The sequence below is a fragment of the Apodemus sylvaticus genome, chromosome 5 (assembly GCF_947179515.1).
Source record: "Apodemus sylvaticus chromosome 5, mApoSyl1.1, whole genome shotgun sequence".
Taxonomy (NCBI): Eukaryota; Metazoa; Chordata; class Mammalia; order Rodentia; family Muridae; genus Apodemus; species Apodemus sylvaticus.
Genome location: NC_067476.1, coordinates 113,230,909 through 113,254,957, shown reverse-complemented (window position 1 = coordinate 113,254,957; position 24,049 = coordinate 113,230,909). Strand labels below are relative to the sequence as shown.

Below are 24,049 nucleotides of genomic sequence, written 5' to 3'. Positions count from 1 at the left end.
CATGTAGAGATAAGTAGAACACATCAAAAGGAATCAAGTAAATGGATCAGGAATAATCTTAGTGACCATCACTAAGTATGTATCCTGCCAAACTATGACACACACACCATATTGCCTTATTCTTTTGTAGATCTTACAGATGAAGAAACTGTGATGCAGAGTACAACTGTCTATAAACAGCCAGCAGGTGGCAGATCCAGAAACCCAAACTCAACCACTGAACCAACTCCACAGCCAGTGCTGTCACTCATGGGCTGCAGAGAGACTAAGCCCAGGCAGGTCACTAATGAAAGGGCTTTCTCTGAAAGGAGAGGAATGTAAAGTATCAACATTCTCTTCCGATATATCACAACCGTTACACTGTTACAAAGCACCCACCTAGTAAGGCCTTTGAATTGTTATCTGAGTAAAGCAATGGGAAGAAGCAATGTGTTTGCAGCCCTCAGCCTCCAGCTCCCAAAGATGGAAAACAAAACTGCAACAAATTAGGAGTGGCATGCAACAGTTGACAGAACCACAGACAGGAAGTACCTGGCTTACTATAGCAGCCACTGGTTTTGTTCAACAATTTTTTTTTTTTTTTGCAATTTTTGCTTTCTCAGAAAGTAGACAGGAAAACCTGGTTCTGTATTTACTTGATGAACAGGAGCTTTTTAAAAATAGAATTTGAAATATAAGACTTTGTAAAATGTAGTTTTAAATTTTGACTGACACTCAGTATTTCCACATATTAAGTTCAACTGTTAGGGGCCAGCAGGGTGGTTTTGTGGGCAAAAGCACTTGCAATACAAAGCTGGCATGCACACTAATAAAGAAATGTAACCATTAATGCACATAGCTTTCTTTCTTTTCTTTCTTTCTTTCTTTCTTTCTTTCTTTCTTTCTTTCTTTCTTTCTTTCTTTCTTTCTTTCTTTCTTTCTTTCCCTTCCTTCCTTCCTTCCTTCCTTCCTTCCTTCCTTCCTTCCTTCCTTCCTTCCTTCCTTCCTTCCTTCCTTCCCTAGCTAGTAATACAGCAGTTTAGAAAATGAATTAAAACTCTTTTGGCTTTTAAGACCTGGAAATACTGGATAAATACTAACATACTTTGGAAAGCACAAGAGAGATAGAGACAACCATAATTGGCTGAACAAAAAGTCAATCAGGACCTAGAAGCTGCTCCCTGACGTGGTGCACACGTCTCTCTCATCCAAGCTCTCAGGAAGCAGGGCAGGTGGGATGCTGAGTTCCCAGTCAGCCTGGTCTATAAAGCAAGTTCTTACACAGGAAAGTAGCTGAGCATTCAAACTTATAAACACCTGGGTTCACAGTGCAAGGCTCCTTTGGCCTCTCCCTCCCTACAGTTCAAATAATCTAAAAAACAAAACATTCCTCTTAGAAAGTTGGGATTCATATGTGACAGTATGTTGGCATGAAAAAAAATCTATGAAAAACTTGAAGCTAACATTATATTTAAAGGTAATAGTAATACTCCTCTACCTTAAAATGAGTAAGAAGGCAAGGATAAACGTTCTCATCTCTTATATCAATCTTGTCTTATAAGAAAGAAGAAACAGCATTCAAATTGGGAAAGAATTACATTGGGGCTGCAGAAAGGGCCCAGTGAATAATGTGCTTGTTCTACAAGCGTGAGATGCCCTGAGCCTGGATCCCAAACACAAAGGCTCGGGTCTGCAACCAGCGCTGACACAGTGGGGCAGAGAAGGGTGGGTTCTGAGGGTCTGCTGGTGAGCCAGTCTAGCAGAAATGGCTCAGGCTCAGAAAGTGTCTCAAAAAGATGGAAAGCAATGGGAATGACACCTGAAATGAACTTTTGGTCACACCTACCCACACCCAAACACACCCACACCGTATAGGACCACCTCAAGACAACCTTAAAAATATTAAAGAAATTTGACAGAAAGAAGTTAAAATGAAAAACCACCATGTATAACAGAGAACAAAACTACTTAGGGATAACTTTGACAAAAGAGGCAAACCTGCGTGCAGAAAATTATAACACTGTTGAACCTAAAGACTTAAGTAAACAGTGACCCAATCTCCCCATGGATCAAAAGACTCAAGCCACATATGGTGGCTCAGGCTACAATCCGAGTACTCTGGGGGGCTGAGGCAAGAGGATTTCTATGTTCTAAGCTACCCAGAGCTCAATCAAGAGATCTCATCTCAAATAACACACACACACACACCCTCAAAATTGTTACAAAGGCAGTAACTCCAAACTGATCTATATATTAAGTGCAATCCCAATTAGATTTCCAGCAGATTTGTGTTCATACATTTATAAATACATAAGTGCTTGTGTAATATGCAAGAGAATGCCAATGCTACTCTGGTAGAGGAAAGCTGACAGAGGACTTGATAGAATGCTATGACAAACAGAACAGGGGCTAGAAGGATATCTCAGGGGCTAAAAGCACTTGTTATTTTTTAAAAATATTTATTTAATGTATATGAGTACACTGTCACTGTCTTCAGACACACCAGAAGAGATGATCCCATTACAGATGGTTGTGAGCTACCATGTGGTTCCTGGGAACTGAACTCAGGACCGCCTGGAAGAGCAGTCAGTGCTCTTAACTGCTGAGTCATCTCTCCAGCCCCACACTTGCTATTCTTGCAGAGAACCTGGGTTAGGTTCTCAGAACCCACAATAATTGATAACTCCAGTTCTAGAGGACCTGGTGGCGTCTTCTACCACCTTAGGCACTACGCAGTCAAAACACTCATACAAATAAAAATCAATAAATCTAATTAAATAAGAGAAAGCCTTTATCATCTTGATAGCACATTAATTTTATACACTATCTAATAACCATACACTTAGATGTTAGACATTCAGGTGCAGCATGGCGGATTCTAGGGTAGGCACTCACAAAGATAAAACTCAGTATGTATGCCAGACATTCAGTTTCCCTGTCTTTGGATACTCTTCCAAGTTCTCAAGGCTGTACCAAAACTCAGCTCCTTGCAGCTGTAGGACAAAGGTCCCTAATTTCTGTTTTTGCCAGCCTGAAGCCATTCTCAGTTCCTAAAGTCTAAAATCCTTCACATGTACCCTCCATCTTTAAAGCCAAGAATGAAAACTTCCTTCATCAAATCCTTCTCATGTTTGATTATCTTAGAGTTTGTGATTCTGACTTTTGGTTCATGTGGCAGGTCAGATACTCCTCCCTTTGACAATCTCAAAGCAAACTGACTAGTAACTTAATTACACTTGTAAATTCCTTTAATGTGAGGCAATGCAATATAGTCCCTAGAGTAAAATTCCATCATATTCACAGGTTCCACCAACAATTTATGAAAAGATTTTACATAAGGGAGAGGCTGACACTGGACCTCATCTCTCCCCAGAGCAAGGGGCAGTCTTAAGCACTGCTAAAACCACTAGTAATGTGAGTGATAAGTTCTTGAACTTCTTATTGTAAGCACTCCTGATATTTCTTTTCCTATCAATAAGCTAAGGAGAAGGGCAGCCTTACTCCCCAATTGGCAGCTACTGAATCCCCTTCACAGCTCTGGCTGCGGCTCTATCAGCCCGAGACTAGCCTGCTCCAGTATCAGCCAGGCTGAACATCCCATAGATGGGACTGAATAACAGCAGCGACTACCCTAGCTTCAAGCAATGCAGCCAGGCCTTTCTGGAACAGACATTTTGCTGTCACATGCCTCCAAGAACTCTAGATAGACAAGGCAACCACTTCTACCTAGGGGAAAACAAAATGGCTTTATCTGCAAGCTCGGGGTGTGACTGAGATCCTGTCTTTTGATAAAGTGAAGAGCAATCAAGGAAATGCCTCCTATACACCTCCAGCCTACACACACTCACACACACACACACACACACACACACACCACAAATATACCACACAGCACACCATAAATATACCATATGCTCCCCACCACACATGAAAAAAGCTCATGTGCACACATGCACTCATACAAATAAAACACAATAAATAAAAAACCTAAATGTTAATTTCTTCCACATAGGTCTTTCTGTTTAAATCACATATAACCACCCTTAGTTAAGTTACTGAGGTTTCATTTAGCCACTTGTTACTACTTAACTGAGTTCCTTAAACCAATTCAGCAACATTCCTATTCCCCCTCTGGGATGACATGGACTCATAAGGCACTAACCTTCCCCAAATGTATTATTTTAAATTATAATTGTAATGTGTTTTAAAGAAAAGATCAGACCAATGCCAGAAGCTGCCAAGAATGAGTTTACTAGCCTAGTTTCCATGACTACAACAATCTGAAACCAGCACAAGAGAATGCGTATCCTTGGAAACCAGCTTTTTGCTTCCCTCAATTAAGGAAGGGATAGGAGGGGGGAGGGGAAGACAAGATTGATTTATAAAAATTCAAATTGGTTTAATGTGCCTATTGCACATGACAATCACCAGCAAATGTCCTGTTCCAAGCAAAGTGGTTGAGCAAGTTGTGTGGTCCTTGGTGGAAAAGTCCACATTAGTTTTGGGAGTGGGAGTGGGAATTATGATTTTAGTTTCAATCTTTGAAAGAACAGCAATATAAGCCGTACTAATACAAACTTTATGAATCATATGTAAATGAGGAAAATGTTTGTTGGCATTTTTAGTACCTTTCCTGTATACTTTCATGCTACTAACATCTGAAAATCCACACATACCCTTATATGTTCTAGAAGGGCCTTTTGTGAAATATCAAAATGGAACCTTTTCCAAGTTATGAAATATTCAATATACTCTCTAAAATTTCCTAACATAAGCTATACTGCATTCATCTTGGTTTTTTTGTTTGTTTGTTTGTTTTTTTAAGACAGGGTTTTAGGTCGGCCTAGAGCTTCCTACATACCTAACGATGACCTTGAACTCCTGATCCTCCTGCTCCTGCATCTCAAATGCTTGGTAGGTTTCAGGTTTGGCATTCAAAGGGGACATGAAGGCAAAGAAAAGAGTGACAATTACTGCCTCCTTCACCTATCTAACAGAAATAAAAGTCTGGAATGTAGCCAGGTCCATGCCATTTTTTTGTAGAGCTCTCCATTAACTTGTTTTCCCTAAATTCTTGCTCTCCCCACTCTCAAGAATTGATTCTGCTCACAGGCCCCACACTAACAGACTCCATTCCCACCTGCCTGTCAGGGACCAAAGACAGGAAGAATAGACTATGGACAACCCATTCATCACATGGTATTTCCTCTGAACTGTATGAGAAAGAACCTACCATCTGAACCCGACTCCTCCCCAGAACCCCTGACATGCTGCTGTTTGTCCATCTATGGCATCAGTGACTCTTTTACTAAGTAGATCCTCCACGGCCTCTGCCTCAGTTCTTGCCTTCAGTCTTGAGTTTCTGTCCTGACTTCCCCCCTTCATGATGGACTGTGACTTATAAGCCACATAAGCCCTTTCCTTCCCAAGCTGTTTTTGGTCATGGTCTTGATCACAGCCATAGAAAGCAAGCTAAGATAGAAGCTGTGTTTGCAAAGGTTGGTTGACTGATTAGAAATTCAGCGATAGAATGAAAGATTGCAGACAGAAAGTCTAACTGCAATTTATCTTGGGTTATTGTTAACTTACAAAATAGCTATTCCTTGTGCCCCTTTGTGTCAGACCTAACATATAAAGTTACAAATTACAAATAAAGTCAAACCTAATATCCTAACAGATAAAACAAACAAACAAACAAATCTTTAGAATGCATTACTTTAATAAAGTACTAGTTCTATCAACCAAAGGGCTGAGGATGCTTTCAGACAGCTTTCATCTAGGCTTACGGACGAGCATCTCCTCTGTGCCGTAATGCACTCACTCAATGTTTCTACTGATGTATGTGAAGTCTTTGTTCTGTTACTATAAAAACTTGAATCTGCTTCCATGTTGGAACACGGAATTTGGGGCAACCTAAATCTGCGTTCCAGAATGAGTGTTCTCTTTTTTTCCTCTTGAAAACAAGAGCTGTGCTTCTGCTTTGACAAACTCCAAACCCAAAATATTCCCCAAGATTTATGTTCACTAGTTTGGTCAACTCTGACACCTGAGAAGAATGAAGCTCAACTGAGGGATTACTGCCCTGAGATTGGCCTGTGAACATGATGTGGGATACTTTCTTGATTGGTGATTGACCGGGGAGGGCCGATCCCATTGCAGGCAGTGCCACTCTTTTGCAGATGGGCTTAGGTTATGTAAGAGAGCAGGCTGAGCAAGTCACCGGGCGGAGGAAGCCCTCCGCCATGGTCTCTATATCGGTTCCACATCCAAATTCCTATTTGAGGACCTGACTTCCTTGGATGATGGACTCTAGTCTGCAAATGTAAACTTTCCTCCCTAAGTTACTTTTTGTATGGTTTTATCATAGCAACAGAGAGAAGTACATTGACACAGAGTTCTTCAGAATGCCCAAAGTTCTTCACGTATATTTCTAAGTTTTAATGAAATAAGTACAGCCACTAAGCCTTCCTTCCTTCCTTCCTTCCTTCCTTCCTTCCTTCCTTCCTTCCTTCCTTCCTTCCTTCCTTCCTTCTTTTTTCATTCTAGGTCTTCTTAAAGCAGGATTCATATACTTCCTTGAACTACTACTACTTTTAAGAACTAAAAGTACATAACTGAACATCTCGCTTTCTGCTACCCACCACGAATCCCAAGAACGGACAGGATGAATGCAGAGCTATGTAAAGTTTAGCTGAGGAAAGTGTGGACTATAGTTTTCTTAAAAGAAATGAGAACAGCTCCAACTGAGTAATGTTCCAGACACATTAGCCAGCTACTTTAAGGTCAGATGAATTTTCAAAATTTGAGTTGTTTCTGAGCACAAATTATCTTCTGTTTTTGTTTTGAGACAGGGTCTCATGTAGCTCAGGCTGGCCTTAAATTCCCTAAGTAGTTGAAATGACCCTGAACTCCTGATTCTCCTGCCTCCATTCCTCAGTTCCAGTGCAGACATTCCTGAAATGTGCCATATACCTGGTTTTATGTGCACCTGGGAATTAAACCTAGGGCTTTGTACGTGATAGGCAAGCACTCTATAAACTGAGATGCACTGCCACCCACTACAAATCATTTATTTCAGTAGTCTGGGGAAACCAATGCTATTTAATTAAGCAACAGTAACAGGAATTTTGCATTTTGGAACCATGCAAAGTAAAGAACAGCTTATGGAATGTGAAGGGCATTTTGTGGGTAGGGCAATGGGATGGTCTTCACAGACAGAGACTGATTATGGCAGTGCAGTGGAAAGGATGAGAGACATATCTGTTAAAGTCAAAAAAGAGGAAACAGGAAAACAATTCTATAGGGTTAAAGTGGAATTAGAGGTATTTTATGGAAAATGGCTTTCAGGTATTTGTGTTTATTTATACGCACATGTATATTTCAACATGAATATCTATTCATAATAATCTTAATATTCTGTAATTAATCAGTTGGCACCTTGAAAGCAGATGTCAAAATTAGAGGCAAAGTTATTTCTGTTCTTATCATCCTAGTTTTTGAGGGCATGCACAAATCAAATTACAACACCCCATACACACAGACCAAACATCTTCCCAGCACTCATGTCTGTCTCTGGTTCTGTGCTTTATGGCCATGCTGGTGATTTTCCACGCAGTCTTGCACAGCAGCAGGGTGTGCATCCTGATTCTGGAAAACTGTGCAATAGCGAGCTTTTAATGGTGCTGAGCTGGGCTGTTACTCAGCCACCTCCGTAAATTTGGTTCCAGGAATTTAGTAAAACAATTTCATAGCCAGGTATGGTAACTCTCAGACCTGGAGGCTGAGGCAGGAAGATTACTATACATTTAAGTCAACCTAGGTGACAGAGTAAATGAGCCCTGTCTCTACAACAACAACAACAACAACAACAACAACAACAACAACAACAACTGTAGTTCAGGGCTCAGGGAATAAGGGAGATCACATCCCAATTGCACGAAGCATGTATCAGATTTGATGCCTAACTATATTTTCTAAAAAAAGAACTAGAGGAGTTCCTTGAAGAAATGGTTGAGTTGGGATGAGAATGAAAAAATCATATTATGCCAAAAATAAATAAATAAAAATAATGAACGTATGAAAAACAAAAACAAACACATGTTGGAAAAGGTCACCACTGGCTAAATCTGGGGCAACCTGATCATCAAAATAAGTTTTAAAAGAATAAAATAAAATAGGAAACCATGTTGGGTAATTTTACAAATTTAAAAGACAAAGTGAAAGCTTTTCCTTGTAGGAAATGTCAAATGAATGAAGAATGATTAATTTGTTTTTTAATTTGCCATCTGGTTACCACCATAGCAATACTGGATTCAGTCACAATCCCTGGATGGAGACTAACATTTGCTGGTCAAATTTTGAAATAGACAATTTTATATAACCTCAAAGTGTCATTCCCAAAAAATAAGTATTATTTACCTATTAATAAGCACAAAATATTTCTCAGTTAAACTTTTGAAAAGCTTGTCAGACAACATCTTGACCATGTGATAAAAGTGAACCCAATTTTAATGTGTATAATGGCATAAATGGGCATGGGCCTCCTGACATAATGCAGTGACAAGCACACAGTGTCTATGGTATTCTGCCAACAATATATAATCTAAATCTACTCACTAGGGGATAGAGCTGGCTCAGTGGGTGAAAGCAAGCACTGTTCTTGCAGAGGACCTGAATTTGATTCTCACTAACTGCCCATTAACTTCAGCTCCAGAAAATCTAACAATCGCTCTGGGTTCTGTGAGTACCTGCACTCAAACATGCACAAACACACACATACACAGAAGCAAAAATAAAATAAAGCCTCAAATCTCCTGGTGATAAAATGTCAAACTAACTCTGAATGAAGAACATTCTGTATAATAACTATAGACTATTTAAAAAGAAAAAGGTAGTAAACAAGGGAAAGTCGGCGGTGGCACATGCCTATAAGCCCAGCACTTGGGTGGCAGAGGCACACAGGTCTCTGAGTTGAGGCCAGCATGGTCTATAGAGTGAGTGCCAGGACATCAGGAGAAACTATTCAAAACAAAACAAAGCAAGGGTCAAGGTAGAGGCTGGAAAGATGGCTCAGTGGTTGTAAGTGCTTGGTGCACTTCCCAGTGGCGGCTCACAGCTGCCCAGCTCCAGATCTGACACCCTCTTCTGTCCTCTTGAGGGTATTAGGCATACATATAGGCAGAGCATTCGTACACACAAAATAAACCTCTTAAAAATGTCAAATTACTAAAAAGAAGTCTGAGAAACTATTCTTCTTTGAAAGAAACCTAAGAAATATGACAACCAAGTAGTCAACAATGGATGGTCCCTAAAATACAAGTAAGAGGTAAGAAGTTCTCTGGTTTTTGTTTTTGCTGCAAAGGATATAACCAAGAGATCAGTGCAATTTGAGAGAGGTTCAGTTTATCCTGATTATCACTTTGAATAGACTGAGACTCGTGGGAGTTAGTGAAGCACACTTTTGGGTGTGACTATGACAGGGTTTCCAAGATCTCTGCCACGGTAGCAACCAGGGGAAAAGACTCAGCACAGAGGTGTTTGGAGCCATCTGTTAGCTAGGACTCCAGCTGGAACCCAAGAAGAAAGGCCACTGGGGCGGCTCACTCTCAGGAAGTGAGCTCTCACTCTGCTTCCTGGCTGCCAGGAGATAAGCAGCTTCTTCTGCCACATTATACTTCACCAAAGGTCCACAGCAACGGAGCCAGAGAAGCAGGGACTCGACCCCCAAAACAGTGTTCCTAAGTTACTAACTGAAAAAACACTGGCAAACAACTTTAAAATCATCTTCAGTAGTTTTAAATACTACTTTAAAATTTTTCTAGGATTATCCTTTTCAAAAGAGTTGACCAGGAAGTCACATGCTTGTTAGGTCATACTGCTTCCTTTAGGAGAATTGGTTCAAGCCGGGCAGTGGCTCATACCCACAATCCTAGCACCGCGGAGGCTGAGGCAGCAAAGATCTAGGCCGCTACTGTGAGAAACCTTGACTAAGAAAAAGGAAAGAATACTAGCACACTTGTCTTACAGTGCTCAGAGTGTATGTGTGTGGGTCAATGTGGTTTATTGGAGTATACTTATACTTAATAAATGCCATATAGGAGTTGAAATAAAAACAAACAAATAAAAAAACAAGCTTTAAAAGAAACTATAACACAAGATCCATACCTCTATCCTCAAGAGAGCAATTTACTATACGTAGAAAAGAAACTAACAAAATGTTGACATTAAGATAGCCATAAAAGTCGAACTAGGGATCTGCAGAGATGGCTTGGCAGGTATGAGCAGTGGCTGCTCTTGTAAAGGACCTGGGCTTGGTTTCCAGCACCTTCATGGTACCTCAGTAACTACAGTTCCAGAGGATCTGGGGTCCTCTTCTGACCTCTGTTGGCTCCAGGTACACACATGGTACTCATACATATAAAGTAAAATACACAAATCATCATATACATGAAATTAAATAAACAAATATAAAAAGAAAGAAACAAAGACAGGCCAGGCGGTGGTGGCACACGTCTGTAATCCCAGCACTTGGGAGGCAGAGGCAGGCAGATTTTTGAGTTCGAGGCCAGCCTGGTCTACAGAGTGAGTTCCAGGACAGCCAGGGCTATACAGAGAAATCCTGTCTCAAAAAAAACCCCAAAATCCAAAAGACCAAAAAAAGAAACAAACAGAGAAGTAACCTGGGTGGCACATGACTGTAAGCCTAGCTCTCAGAAGGCCAAGACAGGAGAGTTCAAGTCTAAAGCCAGCCTACTTTATAGCAAGGTTCTAGCTCAAAATAAAAAAAATAAAACCATTAAATTAAAAAAGTTAACATTTTCAAGTACTGTTGGGCAGCATTTGTGATTTAAATCTAGTCTGACAACACAAGTTTCCTTCAAATATTTTTTTCTTCTGGTAGAGATTAAATCTTTTTAAATATTATTTTTTATACAGAAGGTTCTAGTTCTTTTTGACCTAATCAAGTAATAAAGGCAGAATTAAATGCTAAATGAAGCTACCAAGGCTCACTGTAAGTGAGCTCAGTTCTGCTGCCGCCAAGCTCAGTGCACAAGCAATGCAAGCCATGCCTCAGGAGAATTATGTATCACAAAACTGCAGACCATAAAGTTCCTTCTGAGACCAACACTTAATCTATATGTTGTGAGGATTATCACACAAGTATGTGGAGTACCAAACAATCTGATAAAATAACCTGACAGAAAAAAAAATCACAGGGTACTTGAGAGATGGCTCAGTGCTGGGTGCTCTTCCTGAGTTCTTTGGTTCCCAGCACCCACATAGCAGCTCAGTAATCTTCTATAACTCCAGTTCCAGGCATTCAGTGCCCTCTTCCCAGCTCTGTGGGAACCAGGCACACATGTGATACACAAACATCTATGCAAGTAAAATACTCATAAGCATAAAATAAATAAAACATAAAAGAAACAAACACAGGACCGATGCTGAGCTCAGACTTCTACAACTCTAATACTGTTTCCTTCTTTACAAACCTGTGTGTACTGTCTCTTATGAGTCAGGCCCACCAAATAATTAAAAATAATTCCATCTTAACACCACATCTGCTTTACAGTTCCGCGTTTCAGTCCTGGTGTCTGATGCTGTATTATGCTAGAAAAGTTATATGAGGCAGTGTGCTATAGACAGTGAATACTGCTTCTCTGAGAGTTTCTTCACTGAAACTGATCATAGAGCATAAACCCTGCAGTCAGCAATACCGTAGGGTACTCTTACAGACATAGGTGGGCAGCTTCATATTATGTGTTCTTACTATAGAAGTAAAAGTCAAAAACTAAAAGAGACACACAAGAAAAATTGTGCAGGTGATGTACAGGCCAATCTGAGAGCCAAACACATGACTGACGACATTGATAGCAACATTTAAATTCTGGTGTCTCTGCTGGGTTGTTTCATTCATCAAGACAGAGATTAAAAAACAGGTTGGTTCTGAGACCAACGAAGATGTCTGGGAAACACCTCAATGGGGAAAACAACAGGTTGTTGCTTATCAACCAGATCTGATCTAAGGATAATTTTTCCCCCTGTAATTCACAAAAAACATGAAGCCATAGACATACCCTTGTCCTTCCAAGAATGTGTGTGGTAAACACAAATGAGGGATGGACTTTGGGAAGCCCAGAGTGGTCAAAGAAAAACAGCCTGAGGGAAAGGAGGGGAGACCAGAGAAGATACAGGACAGAGCGCCACAGAGAGGAGCCAGTTCAGGATGCAGACGATTAATTTACTAATTTACCCCATTCCTTTCCTTCTTCCCTCCCTGGACTTCTTTACATTTCCCTTTGTTAAAAGCAGGAATGTAAAAAAGGCAGTTTCTGTGATCCTTCATGCACACAGCACAATCACTGGGTGCCACATTCAGAACTCTACATAAACAGAGCCACCCTCGGGGTCAAAGTTCCCTAGAAGCTGAGCATCCTCTCTCTCTACCCAGTCTTAGAAACCCTACGACTGTACTGCTGTAATCATGGTGGGGCTTTTCCATCCAATAACCTTGACTCTTTGAGATGACTAAAACTGTCCCCCAAAGCTGAGTGACATCATGACCCAGGGAGACAAGCTGTGATGGATCAACAAAGCGCTATCAAAGCTACTGCACTAACATTTCTAAGTTTTGGCTGTGTGTTGGTAGTTCAGACCTAACCAACAAAAAGCACTGGCCTGACAGGACCCGCTTGGCTGCTTCTGCAGGTTTAACTCCTTCCTTACCATCGCAGATTGCTCAACTCTTCTGGAGACTGAAGGTGGTTCACTCTAGCAGGGCAAGTACTGGCTGTGCTTGTCAGACTTGAATGTATACACAAATGAACGTATTTTAAACAACTTAGGAGGTTCAGTTCAGTGAGTGAGGGGGTTGGAAGATTTTATCTGCGAAATTTTAACATTTATTTAAAAGAGTGAAGAAAGACAAAGTACAGAAAAAGAATAAAAGTTTTCCCATTTCTATAGTTACTGCTTACAACTGCAGTTGAAAAAGCCTTTAAAAAAAACCTTGATTTTGCTGCCATTTTATTAAGTTAATTTACAGCCCTCCTGTATACAAAAGGCCCTCCCAGCACCCAGTTCACACAGCACCGGCTGCCTGGCTGCTCTAACCACTGCTTGTCCCACAAGAACTCGCTCAAAGCATAATTTCTGAAAACTAAGCATGAATGATGGTCAGTAACCTTCAGGACAGTGGGCCCGCCTGTCTCTGTCTCCCTAGTGCCAGGGTTGCCAGTGCCACCATGCCTGCCTGCCTCTTCCACCTGGATTTAGGAGTGAGGTGAGGTCCTGATGCTGGCCTAGTAAGGGCTTTGCTGACGGAGCTTTCTCCCCAGACTCCTAAAGATGCTTTTGTAAAGGGGAAGCTGGAGGCTGGGGGGAAAGAGAGAACTATCTTTTACTCTAATTCTCTACATATTTTATTATAAGTATTAATTACTTAAACATGCATATAATTTTAAAATGCAAAAATTTGTAAAAATACAATGCCAAAACCATGTGTTCCCTTTGTTTTGAGTAACCCACTAACCTTGTCACTTACTTGTGACAACTACTACCAGCAGCAACACTGGAGCACTGAGTGCTCATGACAAAAAGGATTGCATCTTCTTGAACCCACAGACTAGAAGCAAAATCTCAGGCCACAGACAACTTCTCTGGCTGCTGCTGCTTCTGTAATGAGGCTTTCAGACTTGACTCAAGAGAGCCTCTCCAGCTAACACTCAGACCTGGGAAAGAGATGCTCTAGCTGGGAACCACTGTGAACTGAGGAGAAGGCCCAGCCAAGAGGAGAGAACATTGAAGGGCTGCCATGCACAGGCACAGGCACAGGCACTAAGCTACTGTCTCACTCCGTGCCAAGTGGGAGAAACACGTGCGTCACCAGAGATAAAACAAGATGGAGAGGGACAGAGGCTCCCAGGTAGAAAGATGTGGTCCGTCAAGCATCAGAAGCCCTGAGGCTGCTCCATCACTCCAGCCACAGTTACTGGAAAGGTATCAGTTCTTGCTACTGATTCACCAGCCAATTAGTTTATGTTTGGAAACCACACACACAGTTCCTAACAGCTGGATTTCAATTTCTTCCTTTACACAGAAGCTCCACTCTCCAATAATCTTCTTCCAAGGCCCTAAACCTGGATCTATTTTTGTTTGGTTGGTTTTTGTTTTTTGAGACAATTTCTCTGTGAAACCTTGGCGGTCCTGGAATTTGCTCTGTAGACCAGGCAGACCTCAAACTAACAGAGCTCCGCCTGCCTCTGCTTTTCAATTGCTGGGATTAAAGGACCACCACTGGTCCCCAAACCTGGAACTATTAACACTTTTCCTGCTTAGTAATATTTGTCCATGTGCCCAATTGCATCATCATGCCTTCACACTAAATCAGTTCCAAATATTATTGCCAGCTCCAGGGGATCTGATGCCCTGGGGATCTGACACCCTGTTTTGGCCTCTGTGGGCATGCAAGGGATACAGAAGCACACATGCAGGCAAAATATCCATCCACATAAAATTTTTAAAATATTAATATATTTTTCATGTGGGCCTCCAGGCTGTAGAGTGTTTGCTATGCAAGCTTGATGACCAGAGCTCATGTACAGGAAGGCATCTACTCCACGAAGTTGTTCGATGTGTGCTGTGGCATGTGTGCCCCTCTTCACACTTCCATATACAAATACACTCACAACAACAAATAAAAATAGTGACTTATGAAATTTAAAACTTTTTCATTTTGGTTGAAAATGCACCTTCCTTTTTCTCTCCTTTCTTTGTTGGTACTGAACCCGAGACCTGGGGTATACAAGCACTCTACTGCTAAACTATACTGCTATCTTTTTAAAGTTCATTCTAGTATTCCATGGCAAAGCAGTGCAGAAGACTGATTTCAAGACAACGCTTGGTTATGATGGGCAACGGAAACATGCTTCCAAAGGGAAGATGCTCTAGGATGTGGTATTTTCCCACCATCCAGTAACAGAAACATTCTGATCTAAATAAAAAGCTGGATATAGAGTTGAGGAAGTGGCACGGTGAATAAAGTGCTTGCTACAGAACATATAAGTGTAAGGACTGAGTCCGCATCCCTGGTGCCCATGTAAAAGTATCAGTGTCGTGTGCCTGAAATTCCAGCACTGAGAAGGCAGAGACAGGTAGATGCTTGCAGCTCACTGGCTGGTTAGCCTAGCTGAGTCTGTGAACTCCAGGTTTAGTGTAAGACCATTAAAAAATGGTTTAGAGTGCAGAAGACACCAAACATTGGCTTCCGGACACCTGCATTTGGGTGTGGTGATTCAGACATGCAATCTAAGCATTCAGGAGACTGGGGTGGGAAAGTCCAGTTTGGACTACATACCTAAACCTCATCTCATATCCTTCCTGCCCTAAAAAATAACAGAACTCCAGAACCACAAAAATAAATTGGTCTAGTAAATGTCCATCTTCTCCGATGCACTCACTCTTAACGACTAGTTAGAAGATGTCACTTGTTACCAAATGTGTTTGAAATCTATTAAAACTCTTCATTTGGACTACCATCTGCCAGTACCTGCCAGGCAAGCATGAGGACCTCAGTTTGATTTCCAGAGACCATTGAAAAGGTAGGCAGGGGTGGGTGGGGCTGTGCATCTATGATCTCAGTAATGGAAGGCTGAGACAAGAAATCCCTGGGGCTCACTGGCCACCCTGGCTGGACTACAGTGAAAGATTCTGTCTCAAAAAACATAAAAAAAAAAAAAAAAAGAAAAAGAAAAAGAAAACAAGGTGTGTGTGTGTGTGTATGTGTGTGTGTGTTGGGGGTGTGTAGAAATGGCTCATCAGTTAAGACAACATATTACTCTTGCAGACGATCCCAGTTCAGTTTGCAGTGGCCACATCAGTTGGCTCACAATGACCAGGGGGAGCCAATGTCCTCTTCTGGCCTCCTTTGGTAACTGTACTCCATAAGTACATATCCCCCCTCTACACACACACACACACACACACACACACACACACACACGGGCATGTGATCCCAAATATAAAATACACATGCAATCCCAAATATAAAATGAACTCTTTCAAAGGTAACAAGGCGAGGAGCAATGAGCCGGCGCGCCAGGTAAAAGTGCCTGCTGCCAAGCCTGACTGAGCTGGGTTCTCAGGACTCACGTGTGGAAGAAAAAGCCAACTCCCTCAAGGTGTCCTCTTGCCCCCACCCACATGCCATGGCACATGAGTGTACACACATAAAATAAGCAAATGTAAAATAAAAATTATTTTCAAAAGGCGTCAGACAGTTGAGGAACAATGCCCAGGCTGAGGACTAGCCTCTGCAGCTGTCCGCGCGCGCACACACACACACACACACACACACACACAAACACATACACACACACACACACACACATGCCTCCAGGAGCAGGCACACAGGACAACCCTTTCACACCTACTGCTCGGTTTGAATGATTACCAACATACAGCAGTTCTTTGCTCATCTGTAATCCTTCAGATACACTGAATATTTCAAAGCAACTTCCAAACATATTGCTTCATTCCTAAGACTTCAGCTTTTATCTCTAAGACAGAAATAATCTTTTAGAATTTAACAATACTATTATCATATGTAAAAAAATAAATCACTTAAAAATCATCTAATATTTGAAGGCTACCAAAGTTATTCTCAATAGCCTCAGAAATACCTTTTTACAATGGTATAATACAAATGAGGTCTCCACAGTGCACTTGGCTGGGATCTGATCTTTCAAGTGTGTAGATGATCCTGTCCTTTTCTCCTGACACACAGCTGAAGTCTTTGGGCTCACTTTGCTCTATAGTATTCTCATATCATAATTAGTAACACTCTACAAACTGTTACACCTCGAAACTTAGCTTTATTTAATTTGTGGAGGAGGAAACAGGAATATTCATGAACGATGCCATGCTCTTCCTAGCCCGTTGTGCACAGAAGGATTCAGTCGTGCCAATTTAGAGCTGGTGTGATTTATCTTAAGATTGTCAGTCTGGCCCCTTACTCTAAAGTCCCATAAGTGGTTTTAACTGTTACTGATAATTAATGCACAGGTCTTTTATTTCATTAGATCATCACATAGAAACTTTATATTAAGGAAACAGATTCAAGACATTTTTATCAGATTATAAAATCTTGTTTACAAGTTCCTCAAGTGTAAAATGATGAGAATTTCTTTAAAAGATGGAACAAAATCACAATGCATCTCAGTCTGTAAATCAAACCACAAATCAAAACTACTTCATACCCACTAAGATGGCTAGAGCTGAAAGGTATACAGGCAGTTCCACTGACAAAGATGTGGAGTCGCAGACACTCTTAGGCAGCGCACGTTGTGTCAGACTGGACACAGTCCCACAGGCCTCAGCAAACTAAACACAAAGGTGAGTGTCTGCCTTAGCAACTCTGTTGCTAGATCCAAACATGCAATAATTTCAACGAAAACCTTCACCAGTGGGAAAGTTCCTTACAAATCATATACATAATAAGAGAACATATTGAAAACACATAAGAACCCAGTAATTAAAAAAAAAAAAAACAACTGTGTTTCTAAAAAGGGACAAAGACTAAAGAGATATTTTTTCAAGTAACATACACTAATGGTTAATAAACACATAGAAAGACAGTCGATACTCCCTACCTTTGGTTTTGTTGAGACAGGGTTTCTCTGCGTAGCCTTGGCTGTCCTTTCTTTTTTAAAAAATTAATCATTTATTTACTTTATATCCCTACCACAGCTTTCCCTTTCTCTTCTCCTCCTACCCCCCTCACCTCACCTCTCCCCACCCATACACTCCTCGTCCCCTTCTCCTCTGAAAAGAGTAGGCCTCCCATGATATCAATCAGCTTGTCTGTCCTTTCTAAAGAAAAAAAAAAAAGCAGTTACTTTCAGAGTTGGAGGAATGGCTCAGGGATTTAGAGACCACACTGTTCTTTCAGAGACCCTGAGATGGGCTCCCTGACCTATATCAGACGGCTCCCACCTGCCTGCAGCTCCAGCTCCAGAGGACCCCAGGCCACTTTCTGGTCCTGTGGGCACCTGCATTCATATGCACATGCCTATACACTGACACAAATGTGTAACTCAAAAATGAAAACAAAGTAACTTTAAATGCAGTTACTTTCTCATTCACTATCAAGAAGGGCACTCTTGGGGCTAGAGAGACAGCCCCACAGGTAAGGTATGCTCTTGTGGAGAACCCTGGCACTCACACCGGGAACTCACTGTTCCACAGCGCCAGCTCTCAACCTGTGGGTCTCGAATATCACATATTTACATAACGATCATTAACAGTAGCAAAATTACAGTTTATGAAGTAGCAACAACATACTTTTATGGTGGGGGGGGGGGGTCACCACAACATGAGGAACTGAATTAAAGGGTCATAGCATTAGGAAGGCTGAGAATCGCTGCTACAGGGGCTCTGACAGATTCTCATGGCCATGGCCACCGCAAGTACCTACATGAATACACTGTACAAACAGAGAGCAGGTGCACATACATATATACACATACAATAAAAATAATAAATAAAAAAAGTAACCACCCTACTTGAAGATATCAGCCAGACATTTTCCCTAATATTCTTGTTTGGCAGCAAAAAATTGAGCATTTGTATTCTAGGCTGGTCTCATTCAATCCTCTTTCCTCAACCTCTGAGGTGTACTGGCTGTGTATGAGTTGTATAGCTATGTTCTACCAAGACTCACAAAAATTGGCATTAAAATACACATACATAAATATATACACGTATACATGTATACATACATATATGAAATTTGTGGTGGCTATTCTTGGTTGTCAACTTGACTACATCTGAAATTAACTGAAACCTAGGTGGCTGGTACATCAGTGAGGAGCTTCTTCTCAATGAAATCACCTGAAGTAGGGAGAGCCACCGTGAATCTGGGCCTCACCTTCTGCTGGCAGTCTGTATAAAGGACATGAAAGACGGAAGCCTTCGCTCTACCTGCTGCAAGCTCTCACTAGCAAACCCATGCCCTCACTGGCATTAGAGCTTTACTTCTGTGGAATTCTGGCACATACTGAAGCCAAGCCGAGACATCCAGCCTCATGGACAGAACTACTGGACTCTTGGACCTTCTGTTGGTAGACAGCCATTGCTGGACTAGCTGGACCATAGCCTGTAAGCCATTCTAATAAATCCTGTGTGTGTGTGTGTGTGTGTGTGTGTGTAAACACAGAGAGATTCATTCTTTAAGTTCTGTTCCTCCAGAGAACTCTGACTAATACACAAGTCATTGACAACACAAGATAACAAGAGAATGATAACCTGACTTGTTTGCCCACAGGGGGGACAAGAAATGGAGTTTCTCCGTTGTGTACATGTATGTGTGGAAGGATAAAACTACAGATACGGCTGTGCATACAGGGGCTAGAGGACACCTGAAAGTGTCATTTCTTAAGAGTCATCCACCTTGTGTTTAATTTAATAAAAAAAATATTGTATGCATGCGTACATGTGCACTCAATAGAAGCCAGAAGGTGTCTGTCCCCTGGAGGTGGAGTTCCAGGCAGCTGAGACCTGTCAGATGTAGATACTGATAACTGAATTCTGGTTCTCTGTGAGAGCAGTGCTCACTCTAAATGGCTCTGATATTTCTTTTTAACACTTTATTTTTATTATTTTTAATTGTGTGTGTGGCTATCCGTGCAGGTGCCCTTGGAAGGCAGGGATGCCAGAACCCTGGAGCTTCGGTTACACAGGAGGTTGTGCGTCAACTTATGTGGGTGCAAAAAACAAACTCTGGCCTTCTGCAAGAGCACTCAGAGCTTTTAACCACTGAGCCACCTCTCTAGCTCCTATACATATATATATACATAAAATATATATATATATAAATATATATATATATATTAATAAATAAAAATAAAGACTAGGATTTTATCTGTGACAGTGTTGCTGGAATGGCAGAAAATTGTTGCAAATTAATTCAACTTCATCACTAAAATAATCCTGATTTCAGTGGCTCCTCTTGGGGGCTGAGGGGTTTTATTGGACAATAAAATCATCCAAAAGTAACTGCACAAAGAAAAGAAAGAATAAAACAGACTTCATAAACTACATAGAATAATACTTTTTAAACAAGATACAGAAGTGAGTACGTATAACTTAATATATTAAAACTCCAGAAACCATATCTATATGTACTGACTACAAATAACATCAATATCAGTACACTGATGCAAACAAATGTGAATTGAGAAAATACAGTTTTATTGAGTAGATTATCTTGTCAGTTTGCTGCTTGGCTTTATTAAGTCTGTGTTACACTACTGCTATTTTTGCACCCGGGACCAAAGGGAAAAAAAATTCTTCCGTTTTGGGATTTGGAACACTTACTAGTTCCTGTAGCAAAGGAAAATGACAAGATTCTATATTTGGCCAGCTTCCTGCTTGAAACTGAAGCTGCATCCCATTTCTCTACATAAAGACGGTGAAGGGGTAATGCAACAGTGTTTACAAACTGATGCCGAGGCCCTCCAGGAACCGGACTAGGCAAACACCAACACCAGAACTGCAGGAACTAAACCACCATCATCCAGTTCTGATCTTCTTGCACAAATCACATGATTCCTTCTGGACTAGGCTGGAGTAGGGGAGGGAAACAGGCAAACGACTGTTGGAAAAGCCTGGCAGGGGATTCCGCTGGATATTGTGGCTTACGTTCACTGAGCCACATTTTAGGGGAGAGAACAAATGAGCACTACCTCAAAGAGGCAGCAACTTGTTGGTATGTCTAAAAATAAAAATAATATGCACAGGTCTTTTGATCAGGTAGTTCCATTTCTTAAAATACATTGCTGAGACAATTATAGGTACAAACACATAACAAAATATCTAGAAGGATGTTCATTGTATTCTTATAAGAGAAAAACCTAGAAACAAATGTTTAACTTAAAGACTAGTTACAAATACATGCAACAGTCCTATGCACAGATAAAAGCAGCTTATTTTACAGCTGTATAACAGACTAAGAAATGTCAACACTGCTCGTTCTTCCAGAAGCCCTGAGCTAAATCCTCTGCATCCACATGGCAGATCCCAGTGGTCTATAATTCTAATTCCAGGATCTCCAACAACTTTTCTGGCCTCCAAGAGCACCTGGCACACATGTCCTACACAGACATACATGCAGGCAAAACAACCATACACATACATTTTTAAATTAAAATTTTTTTAAAGAAATGTCAACACAAGGGGTAAACAATACTGTATGCTAGCATGGAATGATTTCCTAAACATGTGCTCATTTAAAGAGTGTGGCTGGTATGGCCACAGAGGGAGGAGTGGATGAATGTTTATAAAGGAGGAGGGTCTCACAGATGCTAGCAGCTTCAGCCATCCATGGGAAGATGTTAGGAGATAAGAGGATAGATTTCTTTACATTTCCTTTTGACTGCTAGAATTTTCCTCTCCAATGCTTTGACTTTTCCCAAACCAAGTAAGAACCCCTCTCAAGAGGAATGAACATCCTCTGGGTCTAAAAGGGTAGGTCTACTTTTGTGGGTCTGGACCACCGCCTCCTAAACTGCTCAGTTACCAATGAGCATGTCTGTGGCTCCATAAAGCCTCCAATGACCCCACAGAACAACAGAAGCCTTCACTCTGATCCTAACCCTACCTTGCTCTGCCCCTCTTGGCCAGCTATACTTCTTCCCAGCTTCCTAAGACAGAGTTTTCCTCCTCCGAGACTGCTTGTGTTCTCTCCAAACATGCAGATCCTTCCTTTAGGATCTCAAGATCCCCTCCCAGGAAAGCCCTTCCAGACTACCCAGGCAGAGGCTCTAGAAACACCATCAGGATTTAGATTCTGACTAGGCCTCTGTCTGCTCACTTAACGTCAAGTCCTGCAGAGTAAAAAACGAGCCCTTATAATCACTGAAAAGATTAAACAAGATAATTCATGTAAGGCATTTATTATATAGCCTGTCACAGGCACACAGAAAACAGCAATTATTATTATTCTACTAGCACCTATGATGTAACTGTTTATATCCACCTGTCTCCCATTGGTCTGTAATCTTCTTAAAGATAAGAATGTGACTTTCTCATTTTCATTTTGCATCTCCAGTACTGTGTCTGGCAAAGAGATGGCATATGAATGCACTAAATCAAGGGGTTTGCTTTTCTGGTTCTGTATTCACCCACCTAATAATCAGCGGCTAAAAGTTACCCAGCCAATAGTCTTCTGGACCTGACCATGTGCTGGGCCACTGGGGCAGCGAGAGGAGAGATGTCACTGAGGAGTTGTTGGTCTTTCAAGGACAGTCAGGCTGAGAAGCAAGTAAGATGCAAAGCCTACCAGTTTCTCCCCAGTGACTGCATGAGTGCCTGGTGTGACAGACGCTGAGACACAGGGATGCAGGTCCTGGAATGGGCAGCCCCCACACAAGCAGCCTGCCAGGAAACACTAGTAAACATTTCTCTTGGGAAGTGCTTGAGGACCTTCAAGATAGCTAGGATGAATTCTAACAGGGAAGTCTTAAACAAGACACAGCCCCGTCCTCAAGAAGCTTGTCAAACAAAGAATTATGAAGGAAGGCCTGGAACCTGGCAAGAACGGTGAGAAGGGAGACCCAGAAAGCAAAAACCTCCCAAAACCTGAACGGGCGGCCAAGCAGGTGGAAGGGAAAGGAGAATGAGAAGACTGAGGTAACCATCAAAGAGTAAGTTCAGACAAGATTGTCAAGAATCTTGTAGGAAACCTTAAGACATTTGGGTTTTCCTCCATCTCATGGAGGAAGGAAAGCGAGGGAGTTTTTAAGCACACAAATGACAGCATCTGATCTATGTTTTTGAAAGGAGCATCCAGACAGAACGAAGGTCCTCCTGTCCCAGTCTTTTCTCATCCACCATCTTTGGCTCTCTGGCTGCTTCAAGACTCAGCAGGTAACAAGTGGTGCCATCTCCGGGAATGAGGCTGGTTTTCAACAGGGATTCCCTACTCTAGCCCTGGGCTTCGGCCCCATCACACTGTGCAAGACGGTTTAGAACATTTATTTCTTGTCTTACAAATATCATCACTGCCGGGCAAGGGTGGTGCATGCCTTTAATCCCAGTACTTGGGAGGCAGAGGCAGGCAGATTTCTGAGCTCCAGGCCAGCCTGGTCTACAGTGAGTGAGTTCCAGAACAGCCAGGGCTACACAGAGACACCCTGTCTCGAAAAAACCAAATCCAAAAACCAAATATCATCACTGTCAATAACAAAATCCCTAATATATCAGGATCATTTCGGCCTCTGCAGTTGTTATATTTAGGAAATATTAGGAGTTTAACACCACCACCACCACATGGCAATTTTTAAGAATTACTGAAAGTAAACAGAGGAGATATGCGTTCCCAAGTGGCTGGTTTTGAATTCTGGGTAGCTTATGTCCATATTTTCCTTCTTAAGCAAACACAACAGTTGGGAATGGGCGGCAGAGAGGGGCCTGAGAGTAGGACACGAAGGGTTTTTAGGGGAGGGTGGGGAGTGGGATGGTCACTGCGTGAGCCACCTTTCTCCTCCCATTAAAAGGACCTGAGCAAATACCATTCTCGCTGCTCAAAGTTTTCTTTCAGAATGAACTACGGCAGCGCCCTGGCCCGGGCCCGAGGAGGACGTCCGCAAAGTTCCAGCCTGTCTGTGTCCCGCACGTTTCCGGGACCCCCTCCCCCTGTCCACCGTGCCAGGATGCACAAGCCGGAGGCGCTCCTCCAGGACGGGATCCCGGCACCGCTCCCACGCGCGGCCGGGCCACCCCACCTTCCCGAGCCCTCCCGACGGCGGCAGGCGCGAACGCTTACCGAGCCCGGCGCTGGGCGGGACCGCGGGGGACGCGCACGGCAGCTCCGCCTCAGCACCGCGGCGGCGGCGTCTCGGCCCGCCGCTCCCCTCAGGGCCGCCGCCCGGTCCGCTGCTCGAAGCCCCGCGGCGGCGGCGGCGGCCTCGCCTCCATGGCGAGGAGAAGCGGCAGAGAGAGGATTGGGCGGGAGGCTGCGATGGCGGCGTGGTCCAGGGGTCTGTGCAAGATGCCCCCGCGAGTCCCTGTCAGC

General features: G+C 42.2%; 1 protein-coding gene across 1 annotated transcript in view; it reads right to left on the bottom strand.

Annotated features, from left to right (window-relative positions):
• Positions 1 to 24,049, bottom strand: part of Ptpra (protein tyrosine phosphatase receptor type A) — a 105,468-nt gene extending 81,419 nt beyond the window's left edge. The window contains exon 1 of the mRNA XM_052183628.1: positions 23,801 to 24,049. The gene's annotated coding sequence lies outside the window, so the exon portion shown is untranslated. The remainder of the gene's footprint in view (positions 1 to 23,800) is intronic.